Raw genomic sequence first — 23,639 nt, forward strand, 5'->3', positions numbered from 1 at the left:
CCGCTAAGGGCTAGTCGATATTCAGGCCGCTTAGAAGTAGGTGCTTATGGTATGTCGCGCTCAAGATAAGCGATTGGACTGTTTCAGTATGCTTAGGGTTAAGGTCTTAGCTAGGGCTAGTCACTTATTTGTTTGGCCATACAAAGATGCTTCAGGTTTAGTTGCTAGGATGTGGTTGTGTTTGGATGGTTAAAGTAGCTAAGGGCTAGTCGGTATTCAGGTCGCTTAGGGCTAACCACTTATGGTATGTCACTCAGCGTAAGGAGTTGGAATCTTTCAATCCGCTTAGGGTTTAGGTATTAGTTAGGGCTATTTGCTTATGTGTTTGCCATATGAAGATGCTTAAGGTTTAGTTGCTAGGATGGACCGTGTTTGGATGGTTAAAGTAGAAAAAACACAAGCAAACTTCCAAAATGGCTTGTGCACTTTAAAAATGCAAACGAACTTCAATAAACAAAGTAAAATAACGCAAACAAACTTCAGTAACACAAATAGACTTCAAAAACACAAACGGATTCCAAAAACACAAATGATCTTCAGAAATGGCAGCATGTATTAAATCGGTCTGTATTAGATCAATCCATTTAAGTAATTCGCATGTACTAGATTAGGGTTTGTACTAGATCTACGTACATGCATTTTCATGCAGACATGACTGTGTACTTATGTCAAACCCTCAAATATAGGCATTGACTAATAAAGATGAGAGTATTACCCAATGATCCTGATATCCGTGCACCTTTAGACCGAGGTGTGCGGGGATTTGGCATGGCTAGAGAATGTGAAGTAGTTAAAGCTAGCAGCAAATGGTAGAAAATCACAAACGAACTTCAAAAATTCAAACAAACTTCAAAAACGCAAACATACTTTGACAAACAAAGTAAAATAATGCAAATAAACTTCAGAAATGCAAACAAATTTCAAAAATACAAATGATCTTGAGAAGCTTGGCCTGTTCTAAATTAGAGTGCCCTAAAATAAAACATTCTGAGTTAGAATTTATGACAAGAGTGATTTGTTAATTTGTTGTATCATTGGTAAATTAATTATGGATGATAGGATGGCATGTCCTTGTGCGCCATGCAAGCATCAGATCTTTTGAAAACAAAAAATCTGTGATCAGCACATATGCAATAACGATCTCTTTCCCATAGATAAAGTATAAGATTTGCTTTAGCAATATCATGATTCAGAGATAGTCGATCAACCACCAAAAATAGATATTGCTCCGATTTCATCAAACAAATAGCCACCGGAGTCTACCCCACCAATACTCAATGCCACGTTCCAAGAAGTTGAGATGGAGCAAATGTTGGATGCGTTCTTTGATATGGACCCCATCATTGAAAACCAAGGTGGCAACAACATTCAAGGAAACGCAGCAAATCAACCTCAGTCATCCCGTCCATATCAACGGCATGAGAGAAATGATAAATAAGGTGATATGATGTAGACTCTTGTACGTATACCACTTTATAATGGTGCAAAATCTTAGTTCTCCATACTGCTTTGACAATGGTGAAAAAATCTTAGTTCTCCTTACCGCTTTGACAATGCTTAATGTGTCTTCTATTTATGGGTGGTCTGGCATTAGCATCATAGAGCTTTTCATGTAAAAATATTGTATCCTTAACATAGACCCAAATTTAAGTTCAATTATATGATTGTTGTGTTCATTTGTTGATGTAATGACAGGTTGACCAACTAGCAAATCTTGTCGAAAGGCAATCACATGCCCCCTACCCGTCCGGTCGCTAAAAAGCTTCTCACTAACTTGGACTTGAGTTATCACAAAATACATGTGTGTCCTAATGATTACATAATCTTTTCAAATGAGTATGCGAATTTGGAACAATGTCATAAATGTGGATCAAACAAGTAAAGAGAGGACACACAAGGAAAATTTGTCCCGGCAAGGATCCTTTGGTACTTTCCTATCATTCCAAGGATAAAGATCGTGTTCAGGTACAAGTCTATAGCCACTTTGATGACATGGAATACAAATACTAAATCCACTCATGATGTGATACGGGTGTGTGTTGACTCTTGTGCATGGAAGCACATAGAGGAAAGATGGCCTACATTCAAGGATGAGCCTTGTTGTATCTTTTTTGATCTAGAAATGGATGGAGTAAACCCACTTGGATTACGGAGTTTGTCATGGAGCACATGACATATTTTCTTGGTTAATTATAATCTTCCACCATGGCTATCTATCAAGAAGGGACATCTGTTGTTGTCACTGATTGTCCCAGGAAAGTACAATGCAAAGAACGTGGACGTCTATCTAGCACCACTTATAGAAGAGCTCCAAATCTTGTGGACACAAATTGATGTGGTTGACATGTCCCAACCAATTAGATGACAAAGTTTCTATGTGCAAGGCATTCTCATGTGGACCATGCACGATTGGCCAGGCTTCAGTGAGTGTTCATGTAAGTATCTTTGAAACCCTCACCTATATACTATTCCTAGCCTTGCCAATGATTTTATTTCATTTTTATGATATTTCAAGCATGAGTTACATGCGCAATCATGCATGTCTAAAATGTGGTCTTGACTTGGCTTCTGCCACTCTCATCATTTGAACAAGACAGTTTACTAGGAGCATGGATAATTTTTTCCTGAAGGACATGAGCTACATGGAGCAAGCATATGAAAACACGACATGAATCCACTAAAGGAGAGTGATTGGAAGAACGTGTCTAGAGAGGGGAGATTATAAGCCACTTGGCATGATGAGACTCTCTATTTTCCATGAACTCCCATATTGGAGTGACCTGCTTATTAATCATTTGCTTGACCCAATGCATGTTTTAAGAATGTGGGGGAGATTCTATGGAAGACCATCACTGGAAAAATGGAGAGCAAGGCCCAAAGAGATGACCTAAATGATGTGGGTTGAATGCCCAAGATGTGGCCTTGACTTAAACCCAATGGAAAGTTTTCTATATCAAAAGGTCCATGAGTTTTGAGTCGTCCAGAGGAGCAACAAGTGAAGAATACCATATCTTCATTCAAGACTCCTATTCGGTGCATGAGATGTTTGAAAATGGTTTTTATACTAGAGATGACAATCTTAGTGGTCTTAAGTTCCATTATTGACTTTTTGCAGTTTATCTTACCAATTTCCATAAAAGATTGTCTGACAAATGAGACTAGAAGCAAAAATCTATAGAATTAGTGAGTTAGTGCGTTGGATCTCATCCAAAGAGATAAGAAAAGATAGCATAGATGCAGCTCGCTTAAATGCTATCAAAGCAGTGTGTATGGTGGAGAAGTACTTCCCAACAAACATTCTTATCATCAAAATGCATCTACTTGTGTATGTGCTCAATGAAGTAATAATTGCTAGGGTAGTCCATAGCTGGTGGATGTTCTTCTTGGAGAGATTCATGAAGACTTTGAAAGGGTTCATTTGTCAAAGGACTCACCCTGAGGTTAGCATGGTTGAAGGATGGCTTGTGAAGGAGTCTCTTGTTCGCATTAGTGAGTTTTTGGGTTCTTTTGATTCCGAGATGCCTCAAATGAACTAGTAAGGTCAACACCAAGGTGACAAGGGATGAGCTGCAGGGACAAGGCATCATGAAAAAGATGGATATCACAATGTGGGAAAGGGTTATGAGATTTTGTCTTCTCAACTCAAAAGTCATGCAAAAGTGGCTAGAGAGGTACAAAGAGGAAAAGCAACAATGCATGACATCTCGCTTGCAATTCAAGTGCAATCGTGCCACTAGAAACCTTCCTTTTCTAGATCATCTTCAAAAATTGCTAGATTTTCCTACTGGTGGCTAGATACAACAATCCTGGAGGCAACAAGGAACGGAGTTCAGATTACTGAAGAAGAAGAGGAGATATTGAGGGGTTGTGATTGGCATGTAAATAATTTTGCAACTTCCTTTTGCAAGTCCATATGACCACATTGATTAGTTAGTATTAAAATTATTTAACTTATGTTCTTGTCGTATCAAAAATATGAAGCTTTGTGGTCACATGGGAGACACTTTAGGGTGAAAGAGATAGAGAAACAAAGGGTCACCTTTGACAGTGGGGTTAGGGCAACCTTTTTCCACAAAGGTCAGAGTAGTGCCAGGGATGAGAATACTGATATTAGGCAGCTTGAATACTTTGGCTACATCCAAGAACATCTTGAAGATTAGCTTTAGGAAATTTTATATTTTTATCTTTGATGTCAAGTGGTTCAAAGTTATTACTAGAGGGCATAATGCAACTATGAGTAAAGATAAGAGTGGAATAATTGAAGTGAACTCTAGGTAAGTGTGGACAAATGGTCAGGATACATTCGTACTTCCATAGCATTGTGAACAAGTTGTGTTCACAATAGATCCACTATGAGATGAAAAAGATTTGTCTAAACCGTAATGGCTCTTTGTTATTCAAGTTGCTCCACGAAGCAAACAACTGTGTGAAGGATTAGAGGTTGAGGTCAAAGAGATTCATGACCAAAGTGCACAGCCGACGGATCACTGTAATTGAGGATTTTGAGCTAGAGGTTAGTGGTGATCAGATGCTTGAACCGACAAATGAGCTCTCAAATCCGCAAGTAGATGCTGAGAGTGATGTAGAAGTTGATTTTGATGACAAAGATGCAAAAGTACATATTGAGATAGATATCTTTGGTGCATCAACTCTCATGGAAGATGAGAGATTGACTACTACTGATTTTTTCCAGGAGCTCTTTTGTAAAACTCTTTTAATTATTTTACAATATTGGATAGATACAGTGAGTTTTGTTGTAGCTTTGTTTTTTTAATATTTGCATTGCTTAAGTTGTTCTTTTATGGATATGTGAACTAATGTATTGTATCTATGCTATTTGTTTATCTATAACCATGGCTGATGATGACATTGCATACTCTCTTAGCTTTAGTTTTCTCATACTCTCTGATGATGTCACTCAAGTAGATGGGCTCCTTTTTGTCACAGTTTACAGTAGAACAGGATGCTTACACACAGACCTTTGGGGAGCTAGTCCCTCTAGACCTAGTGCAGTCGGCCCTATGCCTAGGATCACTATGCTCCCTACATCGACCTACCCTACACCTTAGTTGAGTGTGCCAGTTGCATCAATAGGTCGTTCGTCTTTGAGATGAGGTAGATATCATTTTGGAGGTAGTGGTTGTTGTGGTAGTGGTTCTACCAATGCATCCACATCATCAAGAGAGCCTCCACCACTCTCTTCACTAGATAGTTCACCAATTGACACACCACATAGACCTTGGGGATCACATTAGCATCAAGTGTACGAGAGAAGGGATGGGACTATTGTCATGGATAGGATCAAAAAGGCCATGCAACAAAGAATATAGTAGCTCTGTACATTTTAGTTTGGCCACTCTATGATGGATATTTTGGATAATCAAGATGATCAGAGAAATAACTACATCATTGAGGCTATTCAAAGAGAGTACAAGCTGGCAGAGGGGTATGATTTATTCTTGAATGATTGGACATTGAGCATGGTGATTTCCACAATGTCATATCGTTGGTCAAAGACGAGAGATGGGTACAAGGTCGGCAATCCAAATCCAGCATGGCTGGACACAAAGGAGTGGGTGAACTGCACGAGAGACACCTGACAAGATTTTAGCAGTAGAGAGATGCAGCTAGAGCATGTTTGGAATCTTCTAGAGCGCCATATCTTGAAACTGGGGGCTACGACACCTTTTGGCATGAGTTTGTAAGCATTATATGTAAGCTTTAAATTTTTAGGTATGTATATTTTATATGAATATTTATCTTATGGTTAATTGTCTATTTTGCAAGGATGAAGCACCCTCCGACACGCCGAGAGGAGAAGTATGGTACAAGCATGGAATTTGACTCTTTTGACCCAGATAAAGGAGGAGGGAGAGGCCATCAACTGGGAGAAATTATCATGAGGGTGACATACTCCATATATGACTTTTTGTAGTTATGGCCATCCTAATGACCATATTCATTGTATACATGTACAGGTTATCGTTTATGTTTATGCATTTCGATTACGATTATGGTTATGTTATGGCAATCAAGTTATGATTATGGTTTGCAATTATGGTATGGAAATCCGGTTATGGTTATGGTTTTGCAATTATGGGTTGGCAATCATGTTATGGTTATGGTATGACAATCAAGTTATGGTTATGGTTTTACAACTATGTTGTAAATATGGTAAAAAATTTTGAACCATGTTACATTTTATGGTTCGAGAATCTTCTTGTCGTTATGTTTACAATTTTCAAATCATGGTACAGTTCTTGCTTGAAAATTTTCATATCGTTAAAGTTACGATTTTCAAGTCATGTTTTAGTTATGGGTATAAAATATTCATGTCATTGTGCTTATGGTTTGGGAGTTGAGGTTATGGTTATGCTTTTGGAAATTTGTCATGTTTATGGTTTTGATTTTGTGGTTTTGTTATACTTGTAATTTTTCTCATCTATACTAAATGTACTTCTTGCTCTTCAACGTCAAAATGTCGGTGGAGTGCAGTTGACTTTGCACTCTTTCTTGGACAGAGAAGGTTAGTTCTTGCTTGCTGCAGTACGTGCAGCATCAATTGCCAGTCCTCTTTAATTCAAAAAAAAATGTAGGTTTTGGCATTGGTACAAGAATCAGAATACACGTTGGAATTGTTCTTGGAATCAGCGTCAAAATTAGTGTCGGCATGCGCTCAAAAACCACCAAAATATTATTTTTGTTTTAGTGTCTATTTAGACATATATACCAATGCTTATATCATTTTGTATCTTGATAAACAATATAACTATGTCCATATCAAAAATACAATGCCAATGTTTATATAAAAAACAAACTTTTTGCCATAGGTACGCATGTCGATGTTTGTGCGATGTATTGTAGTGCCTCCTGAATGCCGACAATAACTGATAAGCCCGATTGTCCACATTGAATTTTCTCTTTGCTAATAATTCATTGGTGCCTCTTTGTAATCAAGGTCTTCAGTCATATTTACAAGCAAAACACCAAAATTTAACAACCATATAACCAAGGTAAATCTTTTGCAAGTAGAAATTGACAAATCAATATACATGCAATGATGCAAATGTCACTCAAACCAATTTCAATGATATAATGGCTTGCTTCTTGAACTCAAAAAAAATACCATAAACTATCACTTAATGTGAGGTCCCTGCCCCTTGTCGAGAGGAGCGGAGTACCTTTGATAGGTCTCCAATCCTGAGAAGGAAAAAACCAACTGACATTGCCTTAGCTACTACGTAGCCACGGGCATGAACCATTAGTGAAGGATTGGTCCTATCTCGCTATGGCAGAGCGTGACCACCATAACCCTATCTAAAAATTATCTATAATCAATTATACCTAAAAGTATAAATCTTAGAGTGACCAACCTGTGTGCTTTTTTCCCCATGTTTCAGAAGCACAGCCGCCAAGGTTTGTCTCTTTTAAGATTTATGACTACTAAAAAAACAATTTCTAGCGTTGGAAAGTTACCCGACTCATCGGGTCCACCCGTCCATAGAATGATACCGTCGGGGTATCATTCTCCCACTTTCCACACCACACTCACCCTTCTTTTGTTATCTAATTACTACCACACTGTTTAAACATACATGTTCCTTTACTTTATTTATGATACTAGTTCGTTAAAACAGTCCTTCAAACAGTATTACAAACAATAGTCAAACAAGAAGTCGTCCAATTTTAAACCAACAACCCTTGGATTATGTTCACTCAAGAATCTCTATTGGCGCTATTATGTCCGGTATATACATTATTTATAAAAACCCTTGTCCTCATGAGCGTCCCATACCGCTCGACAAGTACTCGTTGTGCTAATCCGGACGTACTCCCACCACAGCAACAACGGTGCCAATCTCGGCGTCATCCTCACGCCACAGCAAAACAAAACTACAGTATCCAGTTGGGCTAATCTGGGTGTACTCCCACCACAGCACCAGCGGTGCCATCCTGGGTGGCATCTCACGCCTCGGCAACTGCCACATAATGCCAGTGCTAATAAGTAGAGAGACTTGAGAGAAACCATACTGAAGGTTTTGGACAAACATTCTTTCCTATAGCAACCAGTTTAACCAGACAATCTTTCCTACTTGTCAAACATATGCCGAGTTTCTTGGGGTTAAGCCCTGTGGTTTCGGTCCGTGTTTTTTTTTCATAAGGTAAATAATATATTTCTATGGTCTTGCATATGCAATGATGCATAACTTAAAACTGCCATACTAACATGTACCATAGCTCCGATTGATCCGATTGGTGGAGACATAGCATGTTCCGCAGGAGTTCCACCATTACTTGTACCAGCTTCATGATCATTAGCGCCTTGGGTCCGAGCACGCTTTGGAGCCATTTTTTTGTACTACACTTATGTTATACACTTAGAACTTTAAATTGGTCAATTTCCCTAGTAATCTCCTTGTTTTTAAAGAGAGTCTGTAATTTGAACCCTCGCCAACTCGGATTAACACTTAGTGTTGTTGTTCTACATCTAATTTCTATACATCAAATATTTGCTAATCGTAATTAATAAAAAATTAAGTGTGTAAACTATGAGTGAAAGTTTAGGAATGCATTACTTTTATGCTTCACATTTCTAATCCAATTCTAACTTCAATTTCTATACTTCAACTAAATCAATTTTTAGTATTATTCAACATTCTACTTAATCTAATTGACAATAAAATTGGTGAATGAGAATTTCATCATGTATAATAAGAATATGATGAGTTCTCTTATGTATTAACTTTCAATTAACTATGCATAAGTTAATAGTGAAGATGTACTAACTAGAGAGAGTAGGTATACTTAGAGAGATTAGAGTAGGAGAAAACATACACACACATATTTTCTAAAGTTAATTGAATCTTACTAATCCATTAGAAGATTAGAGTAAAAGAGAAAACACACACATCCTTTTCTAAAGCTAATTGACTCTTACTAATCTATTAGAGAGATTAGAGTAAGAGAAAACATACACACACATAATTCCTAAAGTTAATTGAATCCTACTAATCTATTAAAGAGATTACAATAAGAGATAGCACACACACACACACATATCCTTCTTAAAACTAATTGAATCTTACTAATCTATTAGAGAGATTACAGTAAGAGATAGCACGCACACACACATATCCTTCTTTAAGCTAATTGAATCTTACTAATCTATTAGAGAGATTAGAGTAAAAAATAGCACACACACACACATATCCTTCTTAAAGCTAATTGAATCTTACTAATCTATTAGAGAGATTAGAGTAAGAGATAGTACACACACACATATCCTTCTTAAAACTAATTGAATCTTACTAATCTATTAGAGAAATTAGAGTAAGAGATAGCAAACACACACACACACACATATCCTTCTTAAAACTAATTGAATCTTACTAATCTATTAGAGAGATGAGAGTAAAACATAGCACACACACACACACACATATCCTTCTTAAAAGTAATTGAATCTTACTAATCTATTAGAGAGATTAGAGTAAGAGATAGCACACACACACACATAGCTAATTGAATTTTACTAATCTATTAAAGAGATTAGAGTAAGAGATAGTACACATACATCATTCTTAAAGTTAATTGAATGCTTAATTAATACGCACCTTATTAGTCCACTAGAGTTTTTGCTCTCTTAGTGGTTTGTGGACGCCTTCTCTCTAAGAGAAGTGGCAGCACTCCGTGAGCACTATAGAGGCAATCTCTATGTCTAAAGTGTGAGCATGGATGTTCTATTAATAGCAGAAAAGAAAACGCCCAACTTTTTTGTCCAAAAATAAATATTATTTTTTATTTTTTTTAAAAAATAAAAAAAATTTCCAAAAATCATACCCGCGTTTTTGGTACCCTTGTGGTACCCATCAGCTTGACCACTTTGTCATTATCATCAAACAATAAGACCACACAGCCCCCCCTCATTAAGATTAGTCAAGACTAGCCTCTTCTTTTCATGTGACAGTGTGTCCCAGTTTGTCCCCTCCTATGTGAGTCCAGGTGAGTCCATGTGCCTTCATTTGTCATCCCTGTGTATTCTTTTGTCTTTATAATTATTTTATTTATTTCCTTAATGATAATTTACTTTACATTTTTAAGTTAAACTTTACAGTCTTATATTAACTTTACAGTAGTAAAAGAAAATTCTACAATCAGTAAATAAGTTTTGCAATAAGTTAGTTATTGATTCATATAGCTAAACATGTCAAAATTTTGTAGCGTAAATTTTAAATTCTAGGTTTTCTCAACCTACGATTCATAATTTGAACTCGAATATCTTAAATAATGAGTGATGGTTAAAAAAAAGTTAAATGCGTAATAGAACTTGTGTGAAATTCGAAAGTAGAGACCTTACACTTAAATTGTCATGTGATACTTAAATTAACATTACATTAACAACACAACAACAATTTCAACCCAAAAAAAGATATTTGTTCATTCATCCTTTGGTCGTAAACCAAAAGAAGATACAACATTTATGCCAGTTGTGTGGGCTCCATTTATACAAAGGGATAAATCAAAAGTTGAAGGTCAATTTTGGGGATTTCTATCTTTGCTTAAATCAAGAGTTTCATGTATTTTTTTTACTAAGGCTCTTTGATCTAGATCGCTTGGTTCTGGCATGCAATTAAGTATACGTTTTAGAACCCATCATAGAGAATATACATCCGTGGATTTTGAAAAGGAGGAGGGTTGGTGGAGATACACTTGGGGAAAGCCCAAGGGTTGTCTTGAAGGTGATTGTTCGACACTCCAAAGACAGATATGTTAGCTTTGGAAATACCTTTGTAGTTGGTAATAAGCTTGAAGTGCCCCAATCTCTAATGCCACAATAAGCACCCTTGTCAACAAAATGCAACATAATGTTGTGAGGGTGAAGTGCAAAAAAACAACTTTTGTAGTAGAGCATTGACAATGTGTGAGATTTGTCTTGGAAGTGCTCTATACTTCCAGCTATCTGCAAAAACTCTTTAATGGCAAGCTTGCTTCCATCCAAGTGACATGCTTGTATCCACTATTTCTAAGCATTGGCTATGGGGTGTGTTTCATGATACCAAGTGGCAGGATTATACCTCGGTGTTGGATATTTAGAGTGGTGGCTTCTTCCATGGATTGTTATGTAGCAGTTAGCCCATATGGCTGGATCTTGAATATTTTAGATGCATACACAAGGTATGAGAATGCAATATGTAGTACGTAAACTTGCTTGATATTTTCCCATCTACCTTCTTTGAGTTGGGGTGCTTGCAAGTGAAAAACATGTCAGTCTTGTAAGAGGTGAAATACTAGTGGATTGGACTATTGCTCCCACAATGGCAGGTTGAGTGGGAGTTTCCACTTCTCTCTCAGTGGTTGGCTTGGTAGGATCAATCACTCTCGGTCTTTTGCTAGGGCCTTCTAGCTTGCACTTTTCTTTCATTTTTACATGCAATTGATGAACCATTGTGTATTAGAGCGAGAGAGCGGACTTCACGGTTTTGCAAAGCATCAAAAGCAACCAAGATTTGGCCCAAGAATTGCTTGACAAGTCCCCCACATTTGGTTGCCGCTGAAAATTGTGATACCAAATGATATTGTGGGGAATGATTGATGTAAGTGCTCAAAGAAATGTTTTGTCAACATATTGAAAAAATCATTGAAACCTAGAAGGCTCTACAATTTCAAAACATCAACGTAACTGCTTCTCTTCAACACCAAGTAGATAGTGAGCAATAGCTTCAGTGACGGTTTTTTGATGTTCTCGTGATATCTTTATCTCTGACATGGCTATCAAAACAGACAATAATATATTAACAAAAGAGAATAATTCAAACACGATAAAATAGAAAATGTTTAATATCAATGTTCAATACTATAGTTTATCTTTGTCTCTAGTGTGTAAAGTAAACTATGTTGGGTACCAAGATTCTAGATATGTTTGTATATTTTTCCAACTTTTGAAGTGTAAGTATTCTCATATACAACATGAAGTGACAAAATCCAACCCCATCTCTAAAGTGTGACGAGGGAGCCTCTACACAGCATGAGTGGGATTCTGCACTCCCTATGGCTCTCTCTAGAGTGTGACCAATTGGTCTACACAACCGTGAGACAAAGAGCTAGTTTCTATCTATTCCAGGAGTGTGACTATGTTGACACAACCTTGGAATAGTCCTACGCACCTGCAAACTAATTGTGTGTGCAGGGACATCCTCTAGCACAACACAAATTAGAAAAAAAAGGCTAAGAATAAAACTGACAAAATTATTATACCTGCTTTCTCTACCTATGATGTGCAGACAAGGTGAAGAGGATTGCAATGTGCTCCTTCAATCAAAGAGGCATATATATTTTACGGGTCTTTGATTGAAGAATTATTTGATCAAAGATTTATTTGATTGAAGATTTCCTATTCAAAAGAACAATGTATAATCAAAATAATACGTATAATTTTCATATTACCACCGTATAAATGCAACCCAAATTCGATTATATGTTTTACATTGTATTATTTGGAAAAACATTGTAGAATCAAAATAATACGTATAATTTTCATTATGCGGCCATATAAATGCAACCCAGCTTGATTCAACCCAACAAATTTATCATGCTTATGAAAGAGAAGTCTATGCAATAGTGTCGGCTTTGAAGCCTTGGCACCAATATTTGTATGGTGCACAATTTGAAATCATGGGTGACCATGAAAGCATATAATGGTTTACACAACAATCTGATTTAAAGGGTCAAAAGGCCAGGTGGACTGAGATTCTTCAGGAGTATGATGCTAAGCTCTGGTATTGTAAAGAATGATATAATATGGTAGCTGATGCTCTTAGTCGAATGTCTAAGATCAACTCCCTTCTTTTCACTGAGATACAAAGGGAGTTTTTGGAATCTCTTAAGGGAAACCGTGAGCATGATGAGGTATACTCCAAAGTGTGGAGCCATGTAGAAATGAGGGATCCTTCTCACTCCAATGTTGGTAGTGTGTATTTAATCTCTACATTCAATTCTCCTCTATCAAGTGATGAGCTGTAAAAATGGAAGAATTTTTCCATCGATGATGGGTACCTAGTCCACAACAAGGGGAGAGTCTATGTACCCATGGACATGGACATTTGGTGCCAAATTCTTTATGAATGTCATAATAGTCCAAGTGCAAGGCACCTAGGTATTAAGAAAACTTATACTCTCATACGACGACAATTTTACTGGCTAGGTTTATATGGTTATGTTCAAGACTATGTCTTGCATTGCTAGAAATGTCAAGTCAATAAAGAAGAGCACTTGATGTCAGGAGGACTCTTACATCCTTTGGAGATTCCCAATGAAAAATGAGAAAGTATCTCTTTGGATTTCATTGTGGGTTTATTAACTAGAGGTCATGACTTGGTTTGGGCGGTCATAGATTGCTTGACTAAACTTTGCAAGTTTATTCCGACTAAGTCAACCATTAAGGATCTATAGCTAGCTAAGTTATTTGTGGATAATGTGTACCATTTGTATGGATTTCCAAGTAACATAGTGAGTGATCATGATCTCGAGTTTGTCACTTTTGGAGGGCTGTGTTTAAATGATTGGGTACACAGCTCAACCTAAGTACTGCAGATCACCCTAAAATGGATGGTCAGACTGAAAGAGTTAATCAAGTGCTAGAGGATATGCTACAAGCATATGGTTCATTGTAGCCAAACTAAATATTTTTTCATCACCTATATGTAGATCTACAGAATCCCAAACCTCTGCGTTTTTGCATGCAAACTCACTCTAAATCCAAAATTGGGGTTGAAACACACCTGGAATTGAAATCTGGTTGCAAAATTGAAGTTGAAGGGACTGTACAGAAACTTGCGATGCACACTCTCCAAGTTGAATCACCTAAATCAGAGATTGTTGAGGATGAAAGCCGCTTCCTAGGCTACTCCTGCTTGCTGATCCAAGCTCCTCAAACACAATCATGCTCTGATACCATGTCAAGAGATAGAGAAGGAGAGAGCTTGAGCTCTTGTAAGAACGCACACACAAAGGTGGAGGCAAAAGACTATACTTATTCTTCTTCACAAACTCAAGATAAGAGGTCTACAAAAACATAAGAGAAAATACAACATAAAAGGGAAACTAGTACAATGGTCTAGTATGAACCGCTAGTGGGTGAGGTGAGTATGCAAGTGTGCCATCACTATGATAGGTTGACCATCTTGGCGTAGTCCAATTGTAGTATCACAGGCAAAGATATGTGTGTCCACCAAGGCACGCCAATGATGGTGACTGTCGGTGATAGTCATCCAGGAGTCGTACATATTGAGCTTGACATCTCAACACCAAAGTGTTCATGTATTCTAGTGTTTTTTAAGTTCATTTCAATGCTTGTAAAAAAGGTTATTATCCCTTTGATTTATGGAAGTAATTATATGTATGGTTTTTATATAACCCCAATTTTTATTAGACCTTAAACAGATATAAAGATACATATCATTCTGATCAAAAGGCCACCACCCCTTTTGATCCAAGTGTCTTAATGCCCATATCAATCCAAAATTCACTCCTCCAACACCATAAATTCCTTTGTAAAGATTTTCAGGCTCTTTCCTAATCAGTCAAACAACTCATCCAAGTCTTTCAAGTGCGGTATATTTTTTACTGATTCCATCCATAAAGCCATCAGGAAACATAAAGTAAGCTAATCTTTGGTATCAAATACCACCCACAAAAGAATTCTTTGTTTGGTTTAGGCTTCAAACGCGGCTAAATATATTAAACAAAAACAAATTTCACAGACCCAATTGGGTAAGAGGTATCCCAACACACCTCAACTTGTATCAATAAATGACATGCCTAATGTGAAAAAAACCTATTAAATCCAATCTACTCATCCACAATACTATTAAATAATTAAAGTAAAATCTGACTTAGATCTTACATAGTTGGTGTGCAAGCGTAAAGAATCATTACGCTTCCAAGTTAAGGGGTAGAGAGCAAGGCACAGAGTGAGAAAATGGGGTGTAAAGCCAAAGTAAAAGTTGTATCCCCACCATGATGCAAATACTTAAGTGTCCTATTGCCAGAGTAAAAGATCCATGTCCCTAATAGGGGTAGGTTCATGTGCAAGTTACACCAAGGTCCATGTGCCGTGAAAGGGTGCATCCCACATGGTATTGCATGACGCCTAGGGAAGTTAAGGGAATATATTAATGAGAGTGAGCATTATAATCTTGAGCAAGGCCGTTTTCTTTTAGGGAAAATAACCTCAATTTAATACATCAGTACACGTACCTAAGTGTGTGTGAGTGTGTGTGTGTGTGTGTGTGTGTGTGTGTGTGTGTGTGTGTGTGTGTGTGTGTGTGTGTGTGTGTGTGTGTGTGTGTTTACATTTAAAATCCCATCATTCAAAATCATATATTGAGAGACTTAAATGTTTTTTGCAAAAACATATTGTGTAAAGAACAAAACAAAAAAGAATTTCTTGATATATAAAACCTATTACAATATATTTTGATAAATGACAAAGTAGGAGTTTAAGCCGGAACTCCTATCAGATGAGAGCAAGGATTTTTACCTGCCAACCAACCACAAGTACAATTAATTAGAACTAATTTGTACTAAAATGGGTGACATGTATCCAAGCAATCCCCACTGCTTGTTATTGTTGTCACATCCCAGACTCCAACCATATTTCTATACATAGATTATGTTTTCTTTAGCTTGTCTATGTAAGTAGTGTCTATTACGGTCTTTTAACATTTTTATGGGTTTACATGGTTTGGAGATAGGGTCCCTAATTGCTACTGGCTTGGTTTTATTTTGCCTACTATGTGCAGCCATAAGCTTGTCCCGAATCTGTTGTAGCTTAATTACGTCTCGAGTGATGGTCATCCTAGCTGTCTGCCTGTAATCTTGTTTATTAATAGTAATTCAACATATGGGGTTAATATCTTTATGTTATAGTCCTAACTATATGATTATTTCAATACATTTGTATGAATCCTTCATTTGTTACATTCTATAGTATACACACTTACTTTTTGCTATCAAAGTTGACTACTATCTTTATAAGTTTCTTAATTTGTTAAAAATTGACAGCATTTTGTTTGTAATATCACACTTTTTTAAAAAAAACCAAGTAAAACCTTGACTTTCATCCTCACAAGAGGTTGTCAGAACTTAATGCTTCATGACTGGACCCATATCTATAATTATGATTAATACTTAAAAAATGCTCCTAAGGAAAGTACATACTATGACATAACAATTTTTTTAAACATATGATCACAAGGCAAGGTAAATTTATTGTAAGTAAATCTCTTGTACCACACTACCTTGTTATTATTTGTCGTCGTCATCTATGTTGTCTCTCTTGTACACGTGTATTGTCCAAGGTTCTGCAACTGCTACACCCTTCAAATGATATTTTTATGCTTTGTGTTAGCTTTATGTGGTTGCTTTTCTCATTCCTATCATCTGTGCTTTACTTTAATGCTTCACTATTTGTATAATTTTACATTTACTTTTGTATGTGCATACTTGAGAAATTCTATGTGTACTTTGTGTATTTTTTGTACATATGTACTTGTACATGCATATGTGTATGTAATAAAAAATGTTTTTTATATAACCATGCTTGTGTATTTGTAAGTCATGTGTTTATACGACTATGAAAGAAGCAGAAAAAAACATTTTCACACCCTTTCGTGTGCTTCTCCCCATGTGTGTTACTTTGAGAAATGGTACTACCTTACGTGTTATGATGTGGAGATCTATTAGAACCCTTTGTGTGTGCGTAACATATATGAAAAAACAATTTTCCTTGTGCCACTACCAGAGCTTGTGCAATTTTTGATATCAAATATTGAATACCTCTTGTATGTTGTTCTTCCGTATGTACTTGGATGCTCCTTCGTACGCAGCCTTTTTCATCTCCGGTTGTTTTGTAGCTTGTTAGCGTGAGAGGAAGTGTATTGCCGCAACTCCAAGAGACTAGCATGAGCAACCCTTTGTGCAATATGCCCAAGGTCAACCCATGCAATGTAATAAACAGTAGATGTAGCTATTGAATGGGGGGGGTTTATATTTGCGAGCTTTTGTTTTTGAGCTTTTGCAATTGAAACTTTATTTTCAAGCGTTTTAACGCCCGCATTACACTAGCGATATCTTAAAATATCATTGCGGCATGAAAAAAAGTCTCCACTAGATTGTGAATTTCTTCAATTACCAAACAATTAAATGTGTCATGCATGTATGTCTATACTTGAGGGAATGTAAGCTTAAGCACTCTGTTATTATACTGAAGTGTAACTTTGTAAAAAGCACCATTTGTTATTAGTTTTCGGTGAATATCGATTGTGTTGAACGCCACATTTATGCAAAAACATATGCTTCTAACAAACGACACTCTATTAGCCGTGTTACCAACTGAGTGCCGCCTAAATCTAAGGAAAAACAATGGCCTACATACGAACATCTCTTAGCCGCGTTACCGACCGATGCCCATATGTTTTTTGGGAAAGGGGAAGGGAAGTTGACTTACCATAAGGATACTAGATTCACCGAGTTACGGACGTAGTATCCAGACAGTAGGCCAATACTTACCACAAGGACACCATCTTCCCCGCGTCACCGAGGTGATGCCCCCGTGATAAGCATTGTTTCGGAGAACAGCTTACACACACACTCCCATTGTGTGGTAAGGTACCTTATTACTACGGCGCACTACAACAAAAGGCACGCTACCACACAACGTATACACACACAACACATACCCGGATCGTGTGGTCAGGTACTCTATTGCTGCCGCGCACTGCGACGCAGAGCACGCTCCCACACGACCCCCTCTCTCCTCTCGACATACCTGCAAAGGTGGCGCAAGCGCTCTCTCTCTCTCTCTCTCTCTCTCTCTCTCTCTCTCTCTCTCTCTCTCTCTCTCTCTCTCTCTCTCTCTCTCTCTCTCTCTCTCTCTCTCTCTCTCTCTCTCTCTCTCTCTCTCTCTCTCTCTCTCTCTCTCTCTCTCTCTCTCTCTCTCTCTCTCAGAAGGTGAAAGCGATAATAGACCCAGCGGACCCGATTGGACCCGCGTATATATAATGCAATCAACCCGTCGGGCTTTCCTGTTTTCTCGACGGCCCACAGGGAAAATAATAAAACCCGGCGGGCCCGTCAGGAAAACAGGAAAGCCCGGCGGGAGTTTTGTGGGTTTGCAAGTCATCCTAAACCGGTTTCTGTGTGATCATGTTTACTGTGATCATGTTTACTGTGTCAATAAGACCTTGTGATCACACAAAATTTGACGTAATTACGTAAATATTAAATCCCTGTCTACAAGGGTAGCCCAAGTACTCTCTTCCACCAAAAAGGTGAAGTGAAATTCCTGAAGTTCAATAACCCATTTCATCACTATTTTTTATATATTTGAATTATTGAACAGCTGAGGAAGCAATGAATAACTGGTGAGAAAGGTGAACAACTTTCGCAGCAAGTAGTGTCTGAATCGTCTACAAGCATAAACCATACTGGTCATCACCAATTCAATTTCAAAGAAATCTCTTTCATGGGGAGTTTTCACTCGAATTATTGAACAGCTGAGGAAGCAATGAATAACTGGTGAGAAAGGTGAACAACTTTTGCAGCAAGTAGTGTCTAAATTGTCTACAAGCATAAACCATACTGGTCATCACCAATTCAATTTCAAAGAAATATCTTTCATGGAGAGTTTTCACTCTGCTAGCATAATGAACAGGCTTCATATACTGAGATTCCTTCCTCTTTTGCAACAACATGGCCCCAAAGGCATCATCTCCCACTGATGGATTAACATAAAACTCCTTTTCCCAGTCAGGAGCTTGCATAATGGGTAGTGTACTCAAAACCTCTTTAACTCTGTCAAAAACATTGTCACAGTCACCAGACCACTCCAAGGGATCATTCTTAACAGTTTGCTGAAGTGGCCAACTGTCTAGTATTTTTTGGAGATGACAGCAACAACAAAGCCTCCACTTTCTCTGGATCTGCTTCAATCCCATTTTTTGAAATCACATGTCCAAGAAGCTTTACCCTTGGCTGTGCCAAATGACATTTCCTAGGGTTCAATTGACCCCCACATTCATCATACCTTGCAAAAGTCATTTCCAGATTTTGAACATGCTCTTTCCTTGAATTGTACACACAAAAATCATATATGAATCCTTTGACAAACTTACCAAGGAACGGGGCAAGGACCCAATCCACTTTCCTTTCAAAAGCTCCAGGCCCATTTGTCAACCCAAAAGGAAGGCAGCAAAAGCAGAAACAACCCCATGGTGTGATTAAAGTAGTCTTTTTCCAATCTTCAAGAGCAAGGATAAGCTGAAAATATCCTAAATAACCATCACAGACACTGTATCTTTCAAAGCCAGCCACTGCATCTAAAAGTTGATCAATGAAAGGCAAAGGGTAAGGATCTTTCTTAGTCACTGCATTTAATGGCTTTTAATCAACACAAACTCTCCAACGCCCATCTTTCTTAGGAGTGACCACTACAGGGCTCACCTATTCAGCATTATCATCTAGTACAATGAACCCTGCATCCAAGAGTTTATCCACTTATTCCTTAAAGCATTCATTTTCTCCTTACCCATCCTTCTTAATTTCTGTCGTATTGGCTTTGCCCCTTCAACTAGCTCAATCTTCATAGGATCTCCAACAAAACCCCTTATTTCTTGATATGAAGTGATGAAAAGATTTGGAAACCTGTCCAACATTGTTAAGTGCTCCCTTCTTTCTCCTTGCATCGAATCAGTACTCAGCATATTTTGAATCAACTCTTTCTTCACTGGCAATTCTTATCTAGGCTGCATTAACTCCTCAAGTTGCTCTAAACAGCTTGAGGCATTTATATTCCTTGACATTTGCAACATTTCACCCACTTCTCTCTTCTCCTCGTCCAATAGCAAGAATGACACTTCAGCCTCATCACTGGAACTGGAAGGAAAGCTACTTTTTGAATCTTCAGAACTGTCTTCACTGGTAACTTCGGACTCATCATTCTCACTCACATATTCTAGTGCCATAGGTTTCTTGTTAGTCATATCAAATACCCTCTTTTTACCCTTCTTGCAAAGAGAATTTACCATACACACAGATTGTGCCCTTTCCCCAATCTTGCACAGCACCAACAGCTCTCAACCAAGGCCATCCCAAGATGAGAGAAAAAGCTCCCAGACCAGCTAGCATAACATGAAAGTTTACTATAACCTTCACATTAAAGACTTCAACTTCCAAATTCTTAATCATCCCCAAACTTTTCACTTTGGCATGGTTTGCTAGTCAAATCCAAAACCCAGAGCTTCCGCATGTAATGAGACCTAGACTCTCAACACATGACTGTGTGATCACACAAACTTGAGCACCTCCATCAATGAAGGCCTCTCCCATGCCCACACCCTTGTGCCAAGCACTCACTACAGGACAAATGTCGGGGTAACTCTCTCGCAACCAACACTCTGACTTGTCCATGCTTTTGCTCTTTCTCTGGATTCACTAATGACTTCCATTGCCTCTTGAGTTTGGGCACCATATTCATCAACTGTCCAAAAGTACAATCTACTTTCCTCCCAATCAGGTCTTTGTAAATTGTTTGGCCTTCTCCAAAGGTAAATCTGCTACTTCAAATTGTCTATGGGGTCTTCTCTTCCTCTTGGATTTTACATCTTCACCCTCTTTCTCTTTCCCTTTCTTTTTGCTAGGACCTGGCGCGGCATAGCCTTCCCTCTCTCTTTTGCCTACGTGCAGCATATCTGCTTCTTTTTTTTCAACCCGCATAATACCCACATGACCATCAGAGGTTGAGGCCTGATTTTCCTGTTTAATACCTTGATCTCCCTGTATATCCAAGGCATAATCATTAGCTCTGCTATGAATCTATCGGGGAAGTGAAAACATATCACCTCCCATCCTTGTTGGCTTTGAGCAATAAGTGCTGATAAGACCAAGTTCACCACAAGTAGGGATGAACCTCCTTTATGACTCAAAGACGCCTTTTCCATTACCTGCATTTGCATTAGGCTGAGCTTCACATGCCTGGGCCATTCCTCTACCACGACCACGACCACCTCCACCTCCAAGAACACTGAGTTACAATTCTTGCATCATGGTCATCATGTCTTGCATGTTTTGTTGTAACTGTTTAGTATTAGCAACCCTTTGAGTAGGTTGGGCTCTAGCCTTTGCCTGATTTTCCTCCTTTTGTCCACTGTTACTTTGCATAGGGACCGCTTTCCCATACTCATTAAGTCTTTGAGCCTTCTATCCTTTTTCCTTGGCGAAAGTGACTACTTCCTCGAAAGTGGTGGGCCTTTTTAGCTCAACTTTGAACTTTAGACTTTCTTTTAAGTTTGCCACAAAACGGTCCTTCTTTAACATGGATAAAGGGATTTCATTTCCCAAAGCTCACACCCATTTATCCCATAAATGGGTGAACTACATGACAAAATCATCAACACTTTGATTACCCTTTTGAGTGTACCCCAAAATTTCATGCCAAACTTCAAGGTGCTTCAATGGATATGTATTGTGCCAGGAAGGCTTGCTTCATACAACTGTAGTCAAAAACTACCCTTGGAGTTTGTGCCTGCACCAACTCTTCATGATTGTGTAACCAAACTTTTGCCTCATCTTGTAAACTGTATTGCAGCAGCCGCAACAATATAGCTTGGTCTAGTATATTTTGTAGTAAGAAATTGACTTTCAATTTTTCAATAAAAGTCTGTGCATTTTCATTAGGCAATCCATATGAAACTGTGGGAACTCGTCCGCCATGTTTAATTGCCATAAAAACACTTACATATCACGTCGGAAGCTCAAGGGATGTCAATGGATCGCTCCAGTACCTAATCCACCTCACACTCGGTAACCCGGACCCCACTGCTTGGCTTCACAAAACCTCACGACCCTCCAAAGGTTGCAATCCAATTATACGACCGCCTCAAGTGATGTCCACAATTTGCACATACATAGGCGGTTATCCATAAGGACCCACATCCCTTTTACATTCTCTGCCTGCTATAGAATAGACATATTTCACAATAATTGGAGCATGGGAGCACTTGCTCCTCAGTGGGGACACCAAAAAATGATGTTAGTGTGCAAACGGTAAGAAAAACGAGTGCCTCTATAGCCTTGCATGAATCACACCGTCAGAAGGAAGAACTATCACACCTCTGAAAACACCTATGGTAAACACCTTTAGAGATTTATGAAAAAAACTTCAAGCATGGAACACACTCAAAATTAGGAGAAATAGAGGATATCATGACAAAGCTCGTATTGTGGAGATGTCCATATAGTATCCATAGGCAAAAAACAAATGAGAAATGAAGAAGTTATGGCCACTCGAACATGGAGGTGTCATTTCTCATGCTAAAAACTGAGCTCTCTGGAAGTTGTGTAGGTGTTGCAACTATTAAAATGGGGGCTTTCTTATCTTTTATCCCCAAGATTTTTCTCTCTCTTCTTAGTTGAGACTCTCTCTCAAGGCATCTTTTAATTGGCTCCTTTTAGGCCTTTTTGGGCAAAAAATGAGGTGTCGGTGACCCTTTGACCAAGGAATGGCGTGGGGCCAAGTGGTCGAGGACCAAACAATTGACCAGGCACCTGGGCATGTGGTGTGAACATGCTAGAAAATGTGTCATCTCTCTCCCCTAGCCTCCACGAGCCCACCAAGCCCACCAAGCCAAGCTTGCATCAAGTGATACACCTAAAGGGTACTCCCCCTTTAGGCTATATACCCTCCACTCTCCACTTTTCCCTTCCCATGTGGGATAATCCCCCCACCACATGGCACTTCCTCCTGAAACCTCCCAACTCCCTCATGCCCAAAAATTTCTAGATTTTCCCCAAAGTAGGAGCACTTCCCGAGCAACTTTCCCAAAGCATAACTTGTTGCTCCAATCACCAAATGACACACCGTAACACACAGCGCGAAGCCCATCATCTTGGCTACATCTAGAATTGTCAAATCTTAGCATTTCTAAATCAAATTATCAAGTTGGCCTAGTTGCCCTTGTCGCATGCACCCGCAATCACTTTCTAAGTTGAGACCACCCACTTTGGATGCTCATAACTCATGATGTACAAGTCCGATTCATGATCTATAAAGCACTGATGAAAATACTTATTAAAAACCATGTCTGGCATGCCAAGGGTAGGACTATAGGAGGGCACGGCCCTAGCCAAGGGCTTATGGATACACATGTAGTACATGAGCTATATATAGCTAAGAGCCAAAGGGCCAAGGGCCTATATATAGGTAGGTTGGGTGGTTATGAGCATGTTCGTCTTACCTATGGTCTTTCACTGGTATCAAAGCTCAAGGGCAAAGGGCGCGGAGGAGTAGACATGGAGGAAGGAGAAGACTAGTGCTTGCATGGTGTTGCATACTCTCTCTCTCTCTCTCTCTCTCTCTCTCTCTCTCTCTCTCTCTCTCTCTCTCTCTCTCTCTCTCTCTCTCTCTCTCTCTCTCTCTGTGTGTGTGTGTGTGTGTGTGTGTGTGTGTGTGTGTGTGTGTGTGTGTGTGTGTGTGTGTGTGTGTGTGTGTGTGTGTGTGTGTGTGTGCACGATTGTGGGCAAGCTCCATGAGGAAAACTCTATTCTCGATTGCTGTAGGGCGGGCATGGCCCCTTGGGTGGAGA

Source organism: Adiantum capillus-veneris, chromosome 12 (genome assembly GCF_014529385.1).
Source record: "Adiantum capillus-veneris isolate H3 chromosome 12, ASM1452938v2, whole genome shotgun sequence".
Taxonomy (NCBI): Eukaryota; Viridiplantae; Streptophyta; class Polypodiopsida; order Polypodiales; family Pteridaceae; genus Adiantum; species Adiantum capillus-veneris.